This window comes from Anopheles gambiae, chromosome 2 (assembly GCF_943734735.2).
Source record: "Anopheles gambiae chromosome 2, idAnoGambNW_F1_1, whole genome shotgun sequence".
Lineage (NCBI taxonomy): Eukaryota > Metazoa > Arthropoda > Insecta > Diptera > Culicidae > Anopheles > Anopheles gambiae.
This window is the reverse complement of record NC_064601.1, coordinates 34618078-34637929: the sequence shown is the minus strand read 5'-3', so window position 1 is coordinate 34637929 and position 19852 is coordinate 34618078. Positions and strand designations below refer to the sequence as shown.

Genomic DNA, 19852 nt, shown 5'->3' with positions numbered 1-19852 from the left:
CGGATTCCATCCCGCTTTTTTAGTGGATTTTTTTTTCTTTTCCATTGGTTTGGTTTTGAGCCTTGTAGGGGTGGGAAAGGGGAATAAATTAACCAGTTTCCTGGATGCGTACTGTGGCGTGTTGGTTTTGAACGCCTGTATGGGCCTTTTTATGGGCGGTATGTCCCGCTTACTTAAATCTCGTAACTTTGGGAAACATTTCCTGTGAGAAATAAGCATATTGACGAAAAAAAACCAACACCAGAAATCGAAATTACTTCAAATTAAATAAGTCAGATTTGTATCGATCAAATAAAACTAATCAGTAAACATAGATATTCATTTGATCTCTCTAAACCCAGCATATCCAATGCGCATTAAAAGTCCATCGCTTACCGGAATTAATAACACACATAGTCGCTGTATTACGAATGAACACACTCATTAAAATAAATTTCTTCTAAACCCAGTTTAGCAATCGATCGTGCGATGCATTAGCTTTCAGTCGCTGGCGTGGAGCTTTCCCATTGGAATGTCACTACCGTTCATCGATTCCCGATGATCGAATCGAATGAAGTCACCAACTAATCATAACGAACCCGGACCCACTGGTGGGTCGGTTGCGGGCTTATAGCCACAGCAAAACAGCTGCTGCTGTTGCACCCTTTCCAACACCACCGCAACCGCATTATTAACTTGTGACAGGAGTGAGCTAGCTATCTCGCACCCATGGGACCCTAAGCTACAGTCTGCAAGCTACGATATGAAGTCATATTTTACGGGGACCACCAGAAAGGGACAGAGAGTCGCTGCCTGCGTTGTGTGTGAGCTTTAATGCGCATGGAAAAGAAATATTGAAATTCTTCTCATATGTCAATTCTGGCCACCCTCGACCACGCTCGCTCGCTTACCACCCGTGCGAATGTGTCCCCGGGAGTCAACAGACCCCCTCGCCGTCCGTTCCTTCCATTTGCCGAATGGTGCGTCTATCCATTCGATGAGCCGGCCTATCGATTCATTACCCCGATTGACTATCGTCGTTATTCGATCAATATGTTCGTGCTAGTGTTTGCAGGTTGCGATGTGGCACCTGCGGGGGGAGAATAAGGGCAAGAAGCGAAGAAGCAAATCGAACGGCAGAGGACGACAGGGGTAGGGTCGTTTTTCCTGTGACTAATGGGCGTCAATAACAGTAATAACTGGTCAACAATGAGCTTCGATAGGATTTGGAAAATTGCTCCCTAATCACCGTGCCGTTAATCATTCGCGTTCGATTGGAACCGGGGGCCGATTATTGGGTGCAGTGTGCTAGCGAGGCATGCAAAACGCGCTGGAGGTCGTTCCGCTACTCTACGGTTGGAGCAGAGGTTCTATAGCCAAGGGTGTGGCCAAGCCGAGCTAAAAGGTTCCATCAGTCGCGTCTATTTAGTTATCAATTGCACACCTAGCCGGTGATGAGTGTCATCTGTCCCTGTACTGTCATACACTGCTGGAGGACTGCACACATTATTGAGCAATCAGTGAAATGAGACACGCTAAGCTTGGAAGAAGAAAACAAACTCACAAATCCGACCAACTCCACTCATGAAGCATTAAAAGAGCTTTGGGTGTTTGAACGCGATCGCGTCTTGGGAACTGGATGCTGTAGGCATGTGGATATACACACATACACACACGATGAGATTCCTACTGGTGTGGGTGTAATCCCAAGACTGACCCGTTTTCAACGACGATCCGGCGATCGAGCGCAGGGGCACATTTCATTTTCGAACTCAAGCTTATTTATTTATTTATATTTGCGTTTCGAAGGTTTTTCTTTTTTGGACCGCTTTCGAATCGAACCATGAAGCGCTGCTCTTGGCGCAGATCCGCCACAGGGTGGGAGTGTGTGTATGTATGTATGTGTGATGCACGAACAGCGAACGATCTGCTGTTGCGGGGTAAAGGTGTTGCCAGCCCCTTCACTGGACCAAGGTGTGAGGTCTATTGGTTACTACTTAATTCGCGCTGGCCTACGCATCATGGCGGGCGATTTGGTTTGCTACACACCCGGACCACCCCGCGGTCGCGGCACCGTCTGACTAATGGCTTATCGATTCGGTCGTTTCGATCGCATGATAAATGGTTTGTTTCAGCCCCGGGGAAACAGAGGGACATTGGAATGTTATTTGCTGGTTTTTGCCTATCGATGACACTTTTTGTTTTGTGTTTCATCCCCCAGCGAGGCATGTGTGAGAGATCGCTTTGAACCATGATGTGAGACTTTACTGTGCTTAAAATACATCTTTTAATTAATCCTCATGTTTTCTTTGCTGTGCGTACATCTAACTCAAACAGAAATTTTAATAAATGTAAGTGTTTCAAGCCCATCCCGAACTCGTTACGTTCACTGTTACGTTCACGCAGTGGGCTTGACTCTATCAAATCCCATGCACTACTGGCTTGCTTTTTAATTTCGTCATCCGCTGACCACCGACCGCGGGCACGGGGGTGAGTTTGTAGGGCAAACATTTCAATAACTGACCATCTGGTCGGTCGCATTCTGCGTCTACATTGCCCACTGCTGCAGTGCTAGGATTTCCGTCCTTCTTCCCTGTGCGGGGCAACACAATAAATCTCTTTCGCAATGGCAGCTTCATTCGCTTGCGCTTGGTTGTGTGTGTGTGTGTGTTTTTTTTGTCCCTGTCCCGATTCATTTCCTCTCCGACACCCGTTGCAACGGCTGCGTTGCTTGGGCCAGCAACCAACACCGGCAGCGTGCATGAGGCTGTGCGTGGGCTGGTAGGAATTGGTATCAGCACTATGGGACGGAACCGTCGCAATGCTGCGAAAGCGTCAGCAACACCCTTCTACCACCCTCTCCCGCGACTGAAGGATATTGGCCGGGTACGGGGGGATGGATTATGAGCTCATAAAATTGCCAACGATGCGTGTGCATATACAGCGAGACGAAGATGCCTAGAAATGCATGTTGTGTTGTGTTGATTGTGTGCGAGTGCTCGTCTTGCTGGCGCGAGCTTTTTAATATCGGTCGGCCCGGGAACGACCGTGTGCACACTCTTGCGGGTGTGCCGACGGCTTTGGGCTTCGATGGGGTTTATTTTCTCATTGCAAAAGCTTCAGTTTTAACGATTATCACGCTCTAATTTAAACGTTATTTACAACGTTGCAGCGGAGCAGAGCACATGCACGCGGCGGCAACATTCCGCAGATAGTTTGCAGGCTAGAATCCTGGGAATGGGCCTTGGCTTGGCGGGAATTGCTTCGTACGTTGTAATTAAAGCGACATATCGTGGTTGTAGCGAGCTGATAGTGATCAAGATGCACAGGGATTTAAATGACATTAATATTGCTCACAAATGCTGTAACTGTAAAGGAGGGAACACGATTGCGCTTGTTTTACAAAGGAACTGGGCAGAGCAACGACTAAAGGCACACGACGATTGATCTTACACGTTAGAGAGTGAATCTTAAAAAATCTCCAAATCATATCTAATTTTCATCTCAATCATTTTGTGTTAAAAAAACGGCGTGCTAAATGCTTAACTCGTGTGAAGTTTGTACTGGTTTAATGTGTAGAAACATTTGGAATCTTTTTTTTGTAATAACCGCAGGGTATCTGGTGCATGTTGTGGTCGATTGTCCAAAGCATTGCCAGTATTCTCCGATCAAAAGGTTATAATGATAATAATGTATCAAAATAAAAGGTATTCCAACAAGAAAAAAGATTGCATAAAACCACTGTAACCCATAACCCAACAAGAAAAAAGACTGCATAAAACCACTGTTACCCATAACGGCTCGTGTAGCTTTGCCCTGCTATTAAAATAGCCTAAACAACCTGCTAAAAACAAGGATAAAAATTATTCTTTTACTATGATTAGAAAGGCACTTACTATTTTAAAATATACCTTTCAGTTGCACTCTCCCTTTTTTCACCAATCAAATCATTCATCACCATCCCTTTTCGATTCTTTACATAATTTACTTACATAAATCCACTCATTACTATCAGGCGCCGCGATCAGATACTAGAAATCACTTCACCAGACTTTGAGCCGGAGCGGGAACTAAAACCCTTGCTTAGGGATGGCGGTAAAACGGCTCCCGAACCCAGTGTTGACATAAGTGGCCAAAAGCGCACATAAAAACCTATCCTAACAGGTGATTTTAGATGCTTTATTTTACTTTCCAAACCAGGCCACACCCCTCGATGCGCGGTGCTTACGGGTGGCAAAATAGAAAGGCTCACGCGCTATCGCTATCCACACTTTATTTGCTCACGCTGGCCCCATGCCGGCCGATGACGGCGATGATGATGATGCACTTGGGTTGGGAATCTCAAGCTATACCTTGCGATTGTGTGTTTAGTCGGGTGAGGGATTTTTTTGTTATCCCACTTTTTTGCCTGGCTTTTTGTTGCTAATGTTGATTTAAAATGAAAAATTCTTCACCGGCCGGAAATCTGCTGGGCCATACTCTACCCCCTTTTTGATGGCATTTGATTTGGTTGGGGTGAAAGTGTTTTCGGTCGTCTTAGTCGCTCACTTCTTGGGCGGTCGGTTTCAGTGCGGTAAGTCGGGGTTTCGCTATGCAACCTTCCAAAAAAAACGCATCTCTGACGTACACGCATTGAAGACGACATAGAGAAAAAACAACTAAAACACACCAACAGCAAAATGAAAGTAAAAGCAAACTGTTTAGGGTGCTGAAATTAAAAACAAACTAACCCGGCCAACGAGCAAAAACAACGGCAAACCGGACGCTGTGTAATGGAACGGCACACATTAGCACTTAATGCGGTGCGAACATGATGCATTTGATTCGATTTCGGTTGGACGGGCGTCATCAAGCGTCAAAGGCTACGGGGAGCAAAGAAGGAGGTAAAAATAAAAGAACTCACCCTCTCATTCTCCCTACTTGTGTCAAGCGCAAAACCAAAAAAATAACTCTTTTGGGGCCTAATCGGTCAAATATAAAAGTTAACAACATTCTCTTCCGGCGCTTCCACTTTACCTGCCGAGTGGCAGAAGGGTGAACAAATTTTTATGGTTTCCTAGATGAGCCGCACACACACACACACACACACGGCTGCAGCCATACCATCCCGGTACAGGAAACCTTTTACTTCAGGTGAAAATGAGGCAGGTCGGGAGGGGCGAAAGTTGAAGAAAGGCGCCCGATGGTGTTGGGATCGTTTTACGTTTCGTTTCAGCTTTTTTTGTTTGTTTGCTGCCGATGCTCTTCCATTTCTTTTTGCAAACCGGAAACCGGAAGGGACCGGTTGATGGTGTTTGCAAAGGAAGCGTCTCGTTTATGTTGCGCCGCTCCCAAGTACAGCGGCACTCGAGCCAGTCGCACACGGCGCCCCCGAGCTTGTATGCCGCCTCCCCACGGTTTATTTGCATAACGCGGCAACATAAATGTCGCTGTGATCGTAACGCGCCCGCGCCAGCGGGCCGGAATGCATTCGCAGTTGGTAGTGTGGAGGTTACTAGTGTATGTGTGTGGCCTTTTGAAATGCCAAAGCCAGGGCGCCAAAGCAGGACGGGAAACGAACCCTGATGGCGGAAGACGCTCCGCGTCAAAGAAGCGAAAATTGACCGGATAAGTGAGCGTTACGAGTCTATTTGATGAAGTTATTCCACACGTGCGGGGGAAGGTGGGAATTGGTTTAGCGGAGTGATGAGGAAATGGAGGAAACAGGAAAAGGCAAGGCGAAGCACGGTGGGGGAAACGAGGTCGGGCTAAGCTAATGCTAACAGGAAAAGGTCGGAAAAGGTTGTGCGCCGGGCGGTCGCACACACTGTGACAATCTGATGATTAGGGTGGCCCGTAGTATGATGTTGTTACAATTTCAACCCCGAACTTCTCTTCTTGGTTGAGATCGCTTTGACAAGGGAAAGCAAGACACGAGTCGGAAAACTTAGCAGCCGACCTTTGGGAAAGCTTCCATCAAGTGAATGGGGGAATTCAACTCGGGACAGTTGATGTGCTATCGTAAGGTGGTGTTTTCTTCTTTTTTTGTTTTCTTTGGATGATCTTTATTTACACAGAAATGCTCGAACACATTTTAACCGACTCAGAACACAATGGTTAACCTTTAATGGTAGATCTAGCCTAAAAAAAGAATTTAATTTAATATACATTATATGCAAAAATGATGCTTCGTTGCTATGAAGTAGTCGCTGTGATCAAATGCGGTTTTCATTGCATTTCTTTGATATCCGATAGCGAGCTGCTAAACCTCTCACATGTGTTACGAGTGCGAGAGAAAAAAAACGAGTCCACTGATTAGCTGCTCCCCACCCTTTCGTGGCAACAACAGCTGATTTCGCGAGTTAATTTAATTGATAGAAAACCCGTAGCCACATCGGAAATTGTGGGGTCCCATTTAGAGCCCTAATGTACTCTACCCTGTTCACACTCCTTGCGTCTCTACCCTCTCTACTTTCTAAGGCGGGGCTGATGTAGCGAATTAAGATAATCATTTCATTGAACCGCCCAGGGGACAGGCTCTGAAAGGCATATGTGTACGCGAAAATGCCGTCCAATTAGCTCGCCTGACAAGCAAACGTCAACGGGCGACAGCGGGGAGGTCGCCGATGTCGCCGATCGTGTGTGTGTGTGTGTGTCGAGGGAGGAGAATGCAAAGGAGCTACCGGGCCGAATCCCGCGCAGTAGTATCCCGGCTCGGTGGCGATTGAGAAGGGAGGGCTAAAGGCTAAAAGTCTGACAAACTTTTCGTTGCATAAGTAACGCGCGCTAGCAGGACTGCGCGAAACTCCCGCGAAAAGCGAAAGTTTGCGAGCAAAGCATAATGCTGCAGCTTTGAGAGACGGCGTATCGGGTGCAGAAAATAGACACATTAGATCGTCTGGGCTAGACCGGGACGGGCCAGAGACGTAACAGTGTTTGTGTGTGTGTGTGGGCGATCAGTGGTGGATGGTGTTCGTTTTCATTAAAAGCAAACATCATTATTTGCTGCGGCGCAAGAGGAAACCGAGTCGAGTGATTGCCATTTCATTGGAGGGCTGTTGTACCATTGAGCCACCCTAAATGGGTGATTGTAGCAAGAGAGAAAAAGGGAGAGAGAAAGAGCGATATGAATAAAACAGCCCCGCTGTAGTGTATTTTCTATCGAACGTCAAAACCGTTCCCCGATCATCGCTTTTTAGCATTCGCTGGATGAAAGGTTTTCAATTTTTCGTACCAACCGCCCCGCCAACGATGGTGGTGGTAAAATTCCTAAATTCCTCAACGTTCGCTACAGTAAAGCAAACAACATAAATATTAAACTAGGCAAAATAAACATTGCTTGAACCGGCGGCCCCGGAGACCTTAGCGCGAGCTGAAAAAGATCATCGCCGCACGGTTTGGTGGGACGAACGAGAGGCCGCAATAGCAGCATGGGATCGGTGGCTGGACGGTCTGGTGCGAAGGATCAGTTTCTCCCAGCGTACCCTGCAAAAGGAAAGGGATCGCAATGGGGCTGCCTCCCATCTATCACGATCGCGATCTTTTGTGTACGTTTGTCTAGGCGGCTGGTGGCGCTCCGTAGGATATTGCATAAGTTTTGAACAGTTTTTGCACACGACCAGCCGGAATGCTTTTATTGACAAATCTCTTTTGTCGTAGTTAGAAGTGCGGCCCAAGTAACCAATGGCTAGGAGGACATTTTTCAGCATGTTTTATTAGGAGAATAATCACATAATTTAAAGAACATTTTCTTTTTGCACCAGTTTAATCGTTTTTTTTTCTATCAATCTGTTTGAAGTCCATAAAAACCCATAAACGAACAGGTAACCGGGTCACGCGAATCAGCTTTTTCTGGGGCCACAGCTCACCGGTTTTGTGAAACGGTGCAATACGAGAAGGCCACAAAAAAATGAATATTAATTTAAACACTTTTTTCTCGCATTTTTCATTCCTTATTCGATTCGACAGCATCGACAGCGATTCGTGTTTTGCGTTGTTGTTGCGAGTTTTTTACTCTCTCTCTCTCGTCATTGCTCGAATTATAATCATATTCAAGCACCTTCAAGCAATTTGTTTCGATCGTCATGAGCTCCGTCCAACGTGGCCGTTGCTTGTGAAATTCTTCCTGCGACTAGAAACAGACGGGCCAGAACAGCGGCACAAATCGAAGCCACTCTTAATTAGCATTAGGCAGCGTACCATACATGACACGCTGACAAATTCATGACGCCAAGCCCCTTTTTTTGTTGGTGCGCGGTGGGGGGACCCCGCCATGGTAAATGTGTGCCCGGGCGAGTGGTGATGCAAGGTATTTACTTTAACGCTGGAATAAAGCTCCAAGCCCAGCCACGGTGCAGTCGGTTCGTGATTAGCTGTGGATTTTTAAACGCATGCAGCGCAGAAAGAGAGAGGGGAAAATGTAGCCGAAAGGGTTAGAAAATTTGAAACTTTGCAAACACTGGGGCAACATTAGGGCTTCCATGCCGTACTCTTTGGCTTGCTGCTGCTGCTGCTGCTTATTGAACGGCAAAAGTGCCGTTCGGTACTGTACCTATTTCTCCGATAGTTTTCGCCCAAGTTTCATTATTCTTTTTCGTGACCCAAAATCAAGCTTAATTGCATATTATTTCCCCTTTCTGCTGCAGGCAGAATGCAGCTGGGTTTGGCCAGGGTTCGGATGAGGGAAGGAAATCTGATGCAGGGATTGGTAAGTTTTTTTCTATGTTTTCTATTGTCACGATTGTTGGTAAAGGATGGCCTACGGGTGTGGATGGGAGCGAGGTGGTCCTGAATGTAAATAGTTTAATTAGAAACACTAGAGTGCTCGATGCAGTTTCATAAGCAAATATGTGAGGCAATCTCGTTTGTGGCTTTCATAAATACTTTAACAATTCAAATCAATAGATGTAGAATGCTTGTTGTGCTTAGTGGTAAATCAAGGATTTCTTATATTATAAAGGAAAAAGAACTATAATGTTTAAATCAATTCAAATTCAATTCAATCTTAGTACACCATTGCCTAACTGGCAAAATTGGGTCCCAACATAGAGTTTTGTATTCCACTTCTTCCAGTTGTTTCCCACTCAACGGGCCCAAATCAGCGTATCGTTTGAAGGGCTCAGTGTTTCACTTTTACTTTTTTCCGACCACTTTCATTTCCTTCACCATTAAAAGCGCCAGCCAACATTTCAATTGTTCGTTGTCGAGTGATACAATGTTCACGATCAACTTCAGCAACATAAGCAGCGGCTGTGGCAGGGCAATAAGCCGCCACGGTTTCCGATGTCATGCAGAAGGCGCGCTGACTAACTGACTTACGTTACGATCGCATGCAAATAGGGGGAAGGTTGGCACAAAGTTCACTGTGTATATCTTTTGCAACACATCTTACCCCCCAAATAGCTCCGCTAGATGATATTGGTCCATATAAAATTGGCTACAAATTTTACGCTCGAGCACGATCACTTGCAGTAAGCATAAAAGACACCTAGCGGGGAGAAGAAATAATTGCTTTCGATTGATATGTTCTACTTTTTGGGTAACATAAGCCACATGTATGTACCACAAAAAAAAAAAAAAACACGAGCGCAGCCCACTTCCTTCTTCTCGACGCGCGCAAAACAAAAGGAAAGGAAAAACAACCTGCAACAACCCATTAGCAGCCTGCTTAAAATTACCTCACCCAATAACTGTTAATTATTGATCGGGGTCCGTACATATAAATGTTTGCTTTCCTTTTTCGCCTCTCGCTCCGCATTTAGCTCCATCCCGCACACCTCCATCAGCAACGAGAAACGATCTAACGGCGTATACGGTATACGGGCGTCGGTGCAAAAGTGCATCCCCTTTTGTTGTGCTGCTGCTTCTTTAAACTGTTACACTTTACACAACGCCTCACGCCTTTTGTACCGCTAGCCGTATGCCGTTGCCGTTCGAATGTGGTTGACCTGTGCTACGTTGCAATGGGGTGTATATTGCTGTTTTGCTCACTTTTCCTTTAAACAGAAGCATCTTTTTATAACATTCGCTTGTTTCGTTTCGATTGCACCGGCCAACACCTTCTAACCTCGAGGGGAGTTTCGGGACAAGTGAAGGGTGTTGCGTGAGCTGCTTATATATGCTGGAATGCGTACCATGAGAAGAAAAAAATGCATAAAAGTACGTGCAACTGATAAGAAACCTTGTCCCGTTTGGTTCTTTTGGGATTGCATCTTCTTTCCAATTCGTTTTTAAGTCTGAATGTGTAGATGGACACAAAGAACTATATCATTGACTATTTGCAAACCATTAAGCATAAATGTGTGTGTGTTTTTTTCTTTTATGCAAATGTTTTTAATTTGCCTCTTTGTTCCCATTTTTTAAATTTACTTATGCGAAGTAGAGCAGCAACAATTTCCTAAAAAAATACATACCACCGCTAAGGGAACATAGCTACAAAAGAAAACTTGTTTGTTCCCACAGCTGCATGGGTACATCGCAACCTACCCCCCTCCTGTTTTGAACAAAAATTGCATGCAACTGCATAAAATAATGGTGAAAAACATGCGTTTTTGGTTGTCAATAGTGGCAACGGCAACAAAAGCAGCAAAAAAAAAACAATCCTTCCCTACCACGATGCGCCGATGTTCGCACGGACGAAGAACAAAAAAAAACTGCTCTCAAAACAAGTTTAATGCGTTGTGTTATCTGCCCGCGCTGAGACGAGGATTTCGAACGACGGAAAGGACACAGAAAGATGAGGCAAAAATGCTTGTATCGCAATAAGCTGTCATCGGCATATGCATTGGTTTGATAACCGTGATGAGTGGCAATTAAGCACGCGCGCGCTCGCTGAGTGCATGGGCTTCTACTCACTTCCGTTATGATTTATGTTTGGTTGCGTTCAGATAAGAGGTAAAATTTAAGATTAAAAGAATTCGAATTTTCAGAAAATATGGAAAGGACGTCCTTAAATAAAATCATTGTTTTATAATTTCCAAAGAGACGATCGAACCCCATGGCCTGCTGTCCAACGGATCTTTCCCCCGCCCGTATGAGTAATCTCAGTCTCAATTGCTGGCGTTCAAATCGCATGAGCAATGCAACATTTTAAGCCACCAAGAAAGTTAAAGGCAACGATCGCAAACTCGCGCCGCGATCGCTATCACAAAGCAAAAGTAAGCGATGGTGAAGATGATTATACCAAACAAAAAAGCTGGCCCACACCAGATCCCCGTACCAATCGCACATGTGTATAGCATTATTTTTTTTATCTCACACACGTCAACAACTTCGATCAATCGACACGCAAACCGAAACGGAATGGTGAGCAGGTCAACCCCCCAAAAGTTTGAATGCAGCTGCAAATGACTTATGAGTAATGAGTTCGCCGTTCTCACCCACCGAATGCCATTTGCATTTTCCTGTCCACCCCTTTAAACACACACACATAGGCACCGACACAAAAATGCATAACAGAGAGGTTAAAAGCCGTCCGCCTCCCCTCCTCTTCACCCCTTCGCTTTGCGCGTGCGTGCTTGCAATGTGATGCACGCACGCTTGCGCTCTGAATTTTAGTGATTGAAGTGATTTTGATGGCTGATGGATTCGACCGGGGCGGCGAGCAGGACTCAGTTCTGTTTGCGCACCGAAAGCAAGCACCACCACAACTCCCACTTTGACGGGTCATTTATTTTTCGACGAAAGCAACGAACCCGAGACCGACCGTAAGGAAATGAATAGCGCAAAATAAAACCCGCACACAGAATGAGTTGACTGATTTGGTGGGAAAAGCGAGGCAATGAAATGAATAAGAAGTGCTGCAAAATTTGCACTGTTGGAATTCTCACCCATTTTGAAGGCAAATTAAGCGGCGCGGGAAAGAAGCGAAAAAAAAAACGAAGGTAAAAGCCACATTCCGTCCACATGGTGGATGTGGCATTGGTCGTTTTACTGGCTGCGTTAATCCTCGGCAGGACGATCCTCACAGCACTGTTATTTCTTTCTTCCTGTGCGGTTTTGCGCTTCACACAAAGAGTCATCCTCCCAGATAAATGAACGATTGCCCAAAATCCCGCCAGCGAAAGGTGCGTGAAACAGATTGATGCAAAACCGAATGTGCAGCTCGATTGATTGATGTCAGGATTGGCCGGGACTAAAGCGCAACAGAAGAAAAAAAAAACACGCAGCTGAACAAAACGTACCAGCCAATGAAAGCAATAAGACAACCTCCATCCCAAACCGGGCGTGGGAGGTGACGGTACACCGGTGCGTGTGTGGTGTGTTTGAATCGGTGCCGAAAACAAGCGTTTCCTTGTTCCCGACCAGCTGAAGCTGTTGTTTGAGTTTCTTTTTTTGTTGCGGTTAGGCTAAAAGGTTTCTTACAACGCCTCCCAAAGTAATGAAGCATTTCGGTTAATGGTGGCCAATGCTTACGCGCTGAGTTGCACTCTGAATGCAATCTAATGAATCGCGATTCATACCGGTACACGGGTCGTTTTTTTTTTTGCGCTGTATGGCTTCCAGCCGACCGTGTGGCTTATGAAGTCATTCCGATTCCGGCCCGAAAGGTGACTTTGGTGTAAAATGGTTACAATGCGGTGCATTGTGTGTCCGCGGTTTGAGCAACCGGGATGAATGTCGTACCTCTCAGTGATGCTATTGAGCGCTTTAATTTAAAAAACTGACGAAGCGCAATCGATCTGTGTGTATTAAGCAGGATGACTAGCGACCATTGTATCGGATAATCGTGTGATTAATGCATTTTGGGTTTGCTGGATTTGATGTGGGTGTAATATTTTGGATTATATGATACGAGACGCTTGTATTCTGTTTTTATGATTTTTTTTTGTCTACGTATTTGCGAACTTGTTATAAACTTTGGATAGTTTGACGTTTGTGTTTGTATGAAGTGTAGACGTAATTTCTCCCCGTAAACGTCAAACTTCCAACTCCAAAAAAGCTAATGAAGATCATAAACCGCTCCAATAGCACTACAGTCCACTAATCCTACTAGAAATTCCGGAGTTATTTTCTAATTACATTATCACGTCACCTCTCTCAGCGTCAATTCTTAACCGGCGCAACAATCCGGAGCTCCGCCTGGCTAACAGCATCTTCCGATCCGTTTATCGGTCCGTTCATCTTATCTGTTCGACCGCTCCGTTCCACCGTTCCGGTTTTTTTTGCCACCACTTTCGCGAGAGATCATAAATTATAATCCATAAATAGTCAAAAACGAATGTTGTCTTGCAAACCCGGGGGAGAACGATTTCTGCCACGATAAACAGGCAGTGCGGAAGACCGATACCGCGATGCAAGAAAATCGATCAATACACACACACACACGCGCGCGCGCTCGAACGGATGAGGGCAGGAGTGGGAGGAAGAGGATGGCAACTTCTGGATTTGGTGAGGAAAACGAAGAACACAGAGGAAAGCACAATACAGCGCGGGAGGGGAAGATACAACATGCAGAACACGCCATGTTCGTCGTTGACCGTGGCCTGTCGTCCAAACGGGCGCGCAACAATGTTGCCCAAAAGGCCAAACCGTTCGATGCCGCCGTGTGAGCTGCATTCGGCTTCCTGTGCTGCACGCTGTCCACGCTGTGTACCGAACCTGCCCCGCCTCGTAACCCCGCTGTTACGCTGTCACAGCGCTTTTCACCGTAATCCGTAGCAAGCGATCGTTTGTGTGTGCGCGCCCCACGCTAACAAAACCCTGCACATCCCGCTTGATCATCGAAGGCGACCGAGAATAATCCGTGATCGGTTCGTCTTCTTCTTCTTTTTGTTGTTGTTTCACTTAATCTCATCCACTCAGCCGGCAGGGGCAGGGGCCACCGCATCACATGCCGCACTGGTACCAGCACTCCCGGACGTTTACCCATCCCAAAGCCGCCCTCCTGGTGATCATGCAATTCGTCGCCGCCGCCGCCAGTGTACCCGCTGGTGCTTTTGTTTGCGAGGCCATTTCTCCCACCAGCGCACGAGGCTGGCCTTCGTTTCGCCGGATCGATAAGCAGCCGGCAAACTGTGCGGCGGCAAGTCATCATGCATGGGGGATGACTTTCGCAGGTCAAGATTTGGACCAAGAATGTGCTGGTGAAAGTAAGCAATTGGGGCGCGCGCACGATTGGCGGTAAGCAAGTACACGCTGTCGGTGCAAGGTAGTGGGTTGACGCTGAAACAATGGCAATAATTTCATAATTAAATATGTTTGACTTGTTTTTTTTTTGTGCAAATCGGGTTTGTCGCTTTGTGTCGCAAGTTGCGCTCAACTTTCCATTGTGGTCGTCACCCCTTTCGATAATAATTGTAAATCGGTGCCGCTGGAAAGAAGAGGGTTTGTCACAGCTAACTTCACACAACGCACCGAACACGAGCAGAATATAAATCAATTGCCAAGGAGCGTTCGCTTGTGTCAAACGGTCGCAATAAAACGCTCGCGCAGGTTTGGTTTGCACAGGAAATCGCTCCCGGCTTAGCCGAGGATACCCATGGCTGCGCTCCTCCGACCACATGCGGCCACACGGCCCAAAACAGTGCCAAAAGTGAGCGGAAGAATTAAGAACCTTCCATGCTTCACACTTGCTTCGCTAGCATACGAAAAGGGAATTAATTTCTTAGGGCGGCCCACAGGGGCGCGCTAAAGCTGAACATCCGAATCGAATCGATTCGTGTGAGTGTGCTTTTTTGTTGTTCTTGTTGTTCGCTGCTTGCTACCCAGTTGATTTTGCCGTTTGCAATGTCCTTTAACTTTATCGCACCCAATTAAGGGTTTTTGGGAAGGAAGTTCCACACCGCCGAAGTGCGTCGCGGGAGCTTAGCGCGCCGGGGCAGCGTGCGTGTAGCATTCTGGCTTGAAAGTTCTTGCCACACTTCTTCACGCATCCGGGACGGGCGATCGCGCATAAATCCATGCTAGAAGGGGTGGCTGTTGAAAGGCAAGGCAAAACAAATAATCCTTTGACTGTGCATCGAGTAGCATTCATCGGTGGTGAAGTGGAAAGCAAAAATTAAACTAATCAGACTTTTTTCCAACTAGATTGTTTCTTGTTGTCAAACTCAATATGAATAATGTCTATGATATGAACAAGAACACTTCAAAAATTAATTGCTTTGATTTAATGCTTAAAAGTTAGAAAACTGAAAAGAGAAAACTTTTACTCTTTCACTAATGTTGCTTGAATCTTTTCAAATGATTATCCTGGATATTTTCAACTGACTTTTAGACTATCAATCTTGCCAGCGTATTTATAGCATGGTTGATTTACTTGAGATATCAACGCAAATTCAATTTAAATTACAAAACTGTGCGTTTTACACTTTTATTGCGCAGCACAAATCATCATCCTCCCTCCATTGCCCCACCTCAAGCAGGGAGTTTAATAGCTCTACCGTAACATATTTAATACGCCAACTCCCCCCGCACGTCCGACGGTGCGTATAATTACCATTTGTGCCACCACAGAGCTTCACCAATTTATTGTAAATTTGACACTTGACACACTGCGTGGGCAACAGAAGCTCATCCAAATGCGCGCTCACACACACAAACACACATTGCGCACCTCCTTGCTGCCCAGGGCAGCTGCTGGGCAACAGACGCCCGATTTCCCCCAACTGTGCAATATTTCAGGTGCACAGTTCTTCTGTTCCCGCTGGGTTCCAGGTTTATGGAGAAAGAAAAAAAGCCGCGCGCCCCACGGGTAAGTGCGGCTGGAATTATTCAAACTCATCGGGTGGTGTGCCATCTATTGCCAGTTATATATTTGGTTTTGCGGTGAAATTCCTTCGTGCAGCAGCAGCAGCAGTCGCCACCCACGAGGAGAGAGCGAGCGAAGGCGATGGTGGACACCGACCGTTGGAGCTGATAGTAAATAGTACGTAAGGGATAATAGATGAAGTATTATACTGCTGGGCTGTTGTGATACCTTGTAGAATATTGTGCAAGTGGCTCGAAGGCACGATTTTCTTAAAGTATTTTCAAAATAATCCAACGTTGATGTTTAAAGTTAAGTAAAAATAATTGAACACTTCTTACCGATACTCCGCCTTGTGCTTGGTCGTTGAGTTTTGTGATGTGTACGTTGATTTTCGGATTGGGATTGAAAATGTATTATAGCACTGAATTCGTCGCTACAAAACTGCGAATCAAACACGTGCAATCACACAATTTTGCCGCAGCACTTAACACACAAACACACACTTATTCAACGTAACTATAGCCTCATTTTCAACGTGGAATAATTTGATTTTTTTTATACATAAAATTAAATATACAAACACGACGGGCACACTTTTGGCAATCAATTTTCCTCACCAGCTTCGGTGAAAGATACGAAACACACGCACACGGTAATGCACACGAACGAGGCCAATTCGAGCGATTGGCCCAAGCGATCACAGCTATTTTTTTTTTACATTTGCATAACTTCACATGCAAATTGAAACACGCGTGGCACTATTGCAAAACGGTGCACTTTTCAGCGGATTTTCTGTTTTCTGGTTGTATATTCGCTTGCTCTAACAGAACCGATCACGATCACCTAAAGTGGGAATGGAATAGGATTTTTTGATAAATTACAAAAACTACTATTTGCTGTAGCATTAGAATGAAATCAGGTTGCACATTACAACAAGAATTTAATAATGGAAGATAAACCTAAATTGCAACGTGCTAATACAATAGACAAACAATTCGTTACCCACTAAAGTGTACAAATAAGCATTTATTTCTTGACCATGAGAGCAACCAGTCAGAAGAAAACTATAAAAGAAATACGCACAGGGTATGGAATTCTTTGCGCGTTCGGAAGAAGCAGAAGGGAAAAAAACAATCAACACACACATACACGCAGGGTCAAACGAATGTAAGCTCGTTGGATGGTACAAACACATAGCAAACGCATGTTTCAACCCTTAAAAGCACTCATGCAAACACATACAATCGCACGTCCAGGTACGCACAAACACTCGGGGAGGAAAAGCAGGCGCGTACGCACCACGGTCTGTTTCTACGCGCAATCCCGGTCGAAGCGGGAGCTCTATGTTGAGCTTTCTCTCATTCTTACTCGCTGCAGGTGATTGCTTTCACAACTACTCTCTCTATCTCTCTTTTTAACCGCTCCCGTCAGTGTGTCGCGATCGCCCGTTCTCTTTCTTGCTTTATCTCTCCAACCGCTCCGCTTGCTCGTTTGCAGCATCTCGCAGGAGCTGATCTCTACCATGATCGTTCGCTTTCTTTCTCATCCTTTAAATCGAGCGCTTTCGAATGTACGAAGAAAGGGCCAAAGGGTATTTCTTTAAAGAAAAAGCGAAAACGTTGCATACAAAATCATAGTATCAAACACCGCTAGACAATTTTGCATTATTTGCGCCGGGCAGGAAAGATAAACACATTTCCTTTTTGGGATATCGATAGCTTATAGCTATGTCCATGGAATCTTTTTTCCCCATAGCGTTGATAGAATAGGTTTTCAATGAAAAAGATGTGTTGCATCTATAGTAATTGTATTATGCAAAGCATCACGATATCATAAAATAATTCCTAAACCTCTCTCTACTTAAAAACTCTCTTTATCAGGCTGCTAAAGCTCGCGGCAGCACTGGTTACGGAACGGCGTAGCGACGAAGAAAGTTGTTTGCTGTTCGGGTACGGTTGACATGTCGTTTGGCGAAACGGTATTAATGCGCACACACGGCAACGACACACTGAAAACCATCCTTCCGCCTTCCCAACCCCCCGATCAGTGTCCGGCGCTGTGTTGTGAAAGCGTAGAAGCCCTGCTGCATCCCCGAAGCATCATTCCCCCCGATTTGCGCTGGCTGGATGGATGGTAAGCGGGCAGAGCAGAGCGCACTGTGTGTATGTGTCCATTATCTGCTTGGTCCGGTGTGCTCGGGTTCCATCCGCAGCATTCCGCAGCATTGCGGGAGATCTGCAACCGCCACCGTGATGAGTGCACATCAAATTTTGCCTCATTTTTATTTTTGGTGACAGGTTTATGCTGGAGCGGGACGGCAGAAGCATTCCGATCGGAATGCGGCACGGAAAGCAAGCACCGCACGCACAGGTGTGACGGGAAAGGGAAATAATAAACCCACTGACACACGACCACACACACACACACAGACTCGCACACACTTAAACATATTCATAAACGCATACACGCACAAACACCGCGAACATGGAACGCACACTACAGCGCAGCTTCTCGCTGGATCGGTCGATAGAACGTGTTTCGCGATCGACGACGATCTATTGCGGTCTGATGATATACGCTCACACACACACATACAAATACACGTTACAAATGCTTCACTCTACGCAATGTAGCTGTTGGGCGTGTTGATGTTAAGAAGCAAGTACATCAGTACATTTGTCCTGTAGCTCTTCGAAACATAATTGAGAAAGGTGTACAATGTCAGGCTCGCGGAACACATTCCCACTCGTGCACTTTAACTCGATCGCGCTCACGTTTGCATACGTAAGCGCAGTGAGATGTCGGGTTCCACTGGACATACATAAACCTACTCTCACACGCACACAGGCGCACGCGCGCGCCAACATAAGCCTATACACTTACAGGACGAAACCGTTCATCATTGCAGCGATGCTGCGCAGCTGGATCTGCATGAATTGATGTTCGATCGATCTGTTCGATTGCACATGGCACACACATCCGTCTGTTAGGCTAAGGAGCTGTAAGGTTTTTTGTTTCATAAAATCTTAAAAGAACAAACCGCTAACACCACCGTTTTCCACAACGTACGTTCACTTGCTTCAATACGAACCAAACTAGGGGCGAAAAGTATGGCGAGACGGTAAAAAAAACGAAGCGCGTACGCATACCCCGAACAAGCTCGCGGATCAGCTTTCTACGATCGACTGAAGGAACACGGTCCCATCACGGAGTCTATGCTGAACTCCCTCTCTGTCTCTCACTCTCTCGCTCTCTAGGTGAGCGTGTAGCATAATTCTCTCACGTCGCACGCACGCACGCTCTTCCTTCCCTTAAAGAGCGAACAAGCATTGCAAGCAACAGCGGGATACCGTTGCGATCACTCTGGATCTTTTTTTTCACTCTTGGCCGTTTGGTTGGTTGGGCTCGTTTTTTCGCTCAATCTCCTTTTTTCCCATTCTGACTTGTTTTCATGGCTGTTTGCGGGCCGGGGTGGAAGGAAAAGAATGGCTGAAGAAGTACACATTCGCACACACACACACACACATGCACCTTAGTTTTGCAGCCCCGAGAGCGATGCGATACCGAAGCGAAATCAAAAGACTTGGCACGGCGGTAAGCGAGGAACCGGGAAGTAGATTTTTTGATGAAATAGCGTGGAATTAAATTAAATAAATCTGAAATAAAAATGTATTATTTGAATGCAACAATATTGTTGTTGTAGTTTTGAAGTAATTTAAATAGATAATAAAATTAAAGTAATTTACAAAACTTATTTTTTGCGACATATTTCTCGATGTAATGATCTACCCATGCAATTGATATATTTCAACGTAAAATTTTTGAAGCTGTACGTTAAACCTACCAAACGGGACCATTCGTGCGCTCGGGCAGCGGGTTCCGTCGCCCGACATGTGTACCATAAACAGGAAATATTCCACCAAAGAAAGAGCATTCTTCTCACCTGACAAACGGTTTCGTGTCCGCCGCGGTGGTTCGGACGGTGCGATGATCGGCGGGTGACCGCGGTAACCGTAACCGCACCGTTCGCCCAACCTTTCACCAGCCGATACCGCTTCCCGCGGCCCCGCCGCACGATGACGACGGAGCGCGCGAGCCAAACATCGGCAAGGAGAGTGACCTCTGCTGCGCACCGCGCGATGCCTTGGCCACATACCAGCGTTCTTTGTGTTTGCGGTTTTAAATGCGGTTCGCGTTTATGCTTCG

The 19852-nt window shown here is 45.9% G+C and overlaps 1 protein-coding gene across 4 annotated transcripts in view; it reads right to left on the bottom strand.

Moving 5' to 3' along the window:
* Positions 1-18831, bottom strand: part of LOC1267513 (F-box/LRR-repeat protein 7) — a 74163-nt gene extending 55332 nt beyond the window's left edge. Inside the window, exons 1-2 of one of the 4 annotated variants that reach the window (XM_061644399.1) lie at positions 18687-18831; positions 15985-16489 (exon numbers count right to left, since the gene is read on the bottom strand). The gene's annotated coding sequence lies outside the window, so the exon portion shown is untranslated. Of the gene's footprint in view, positions 1-15984; positions 16490-18477 lie in introns of all 4 variants that reach the window. The other 3 variants (XM_061644402.1, XM_061644401.1, XM_061644400.1) reach the window with 3 other exon arrangements.
* Between the last annotated feature and the right edge of the window lie 1021 nt (positions 18832-19852).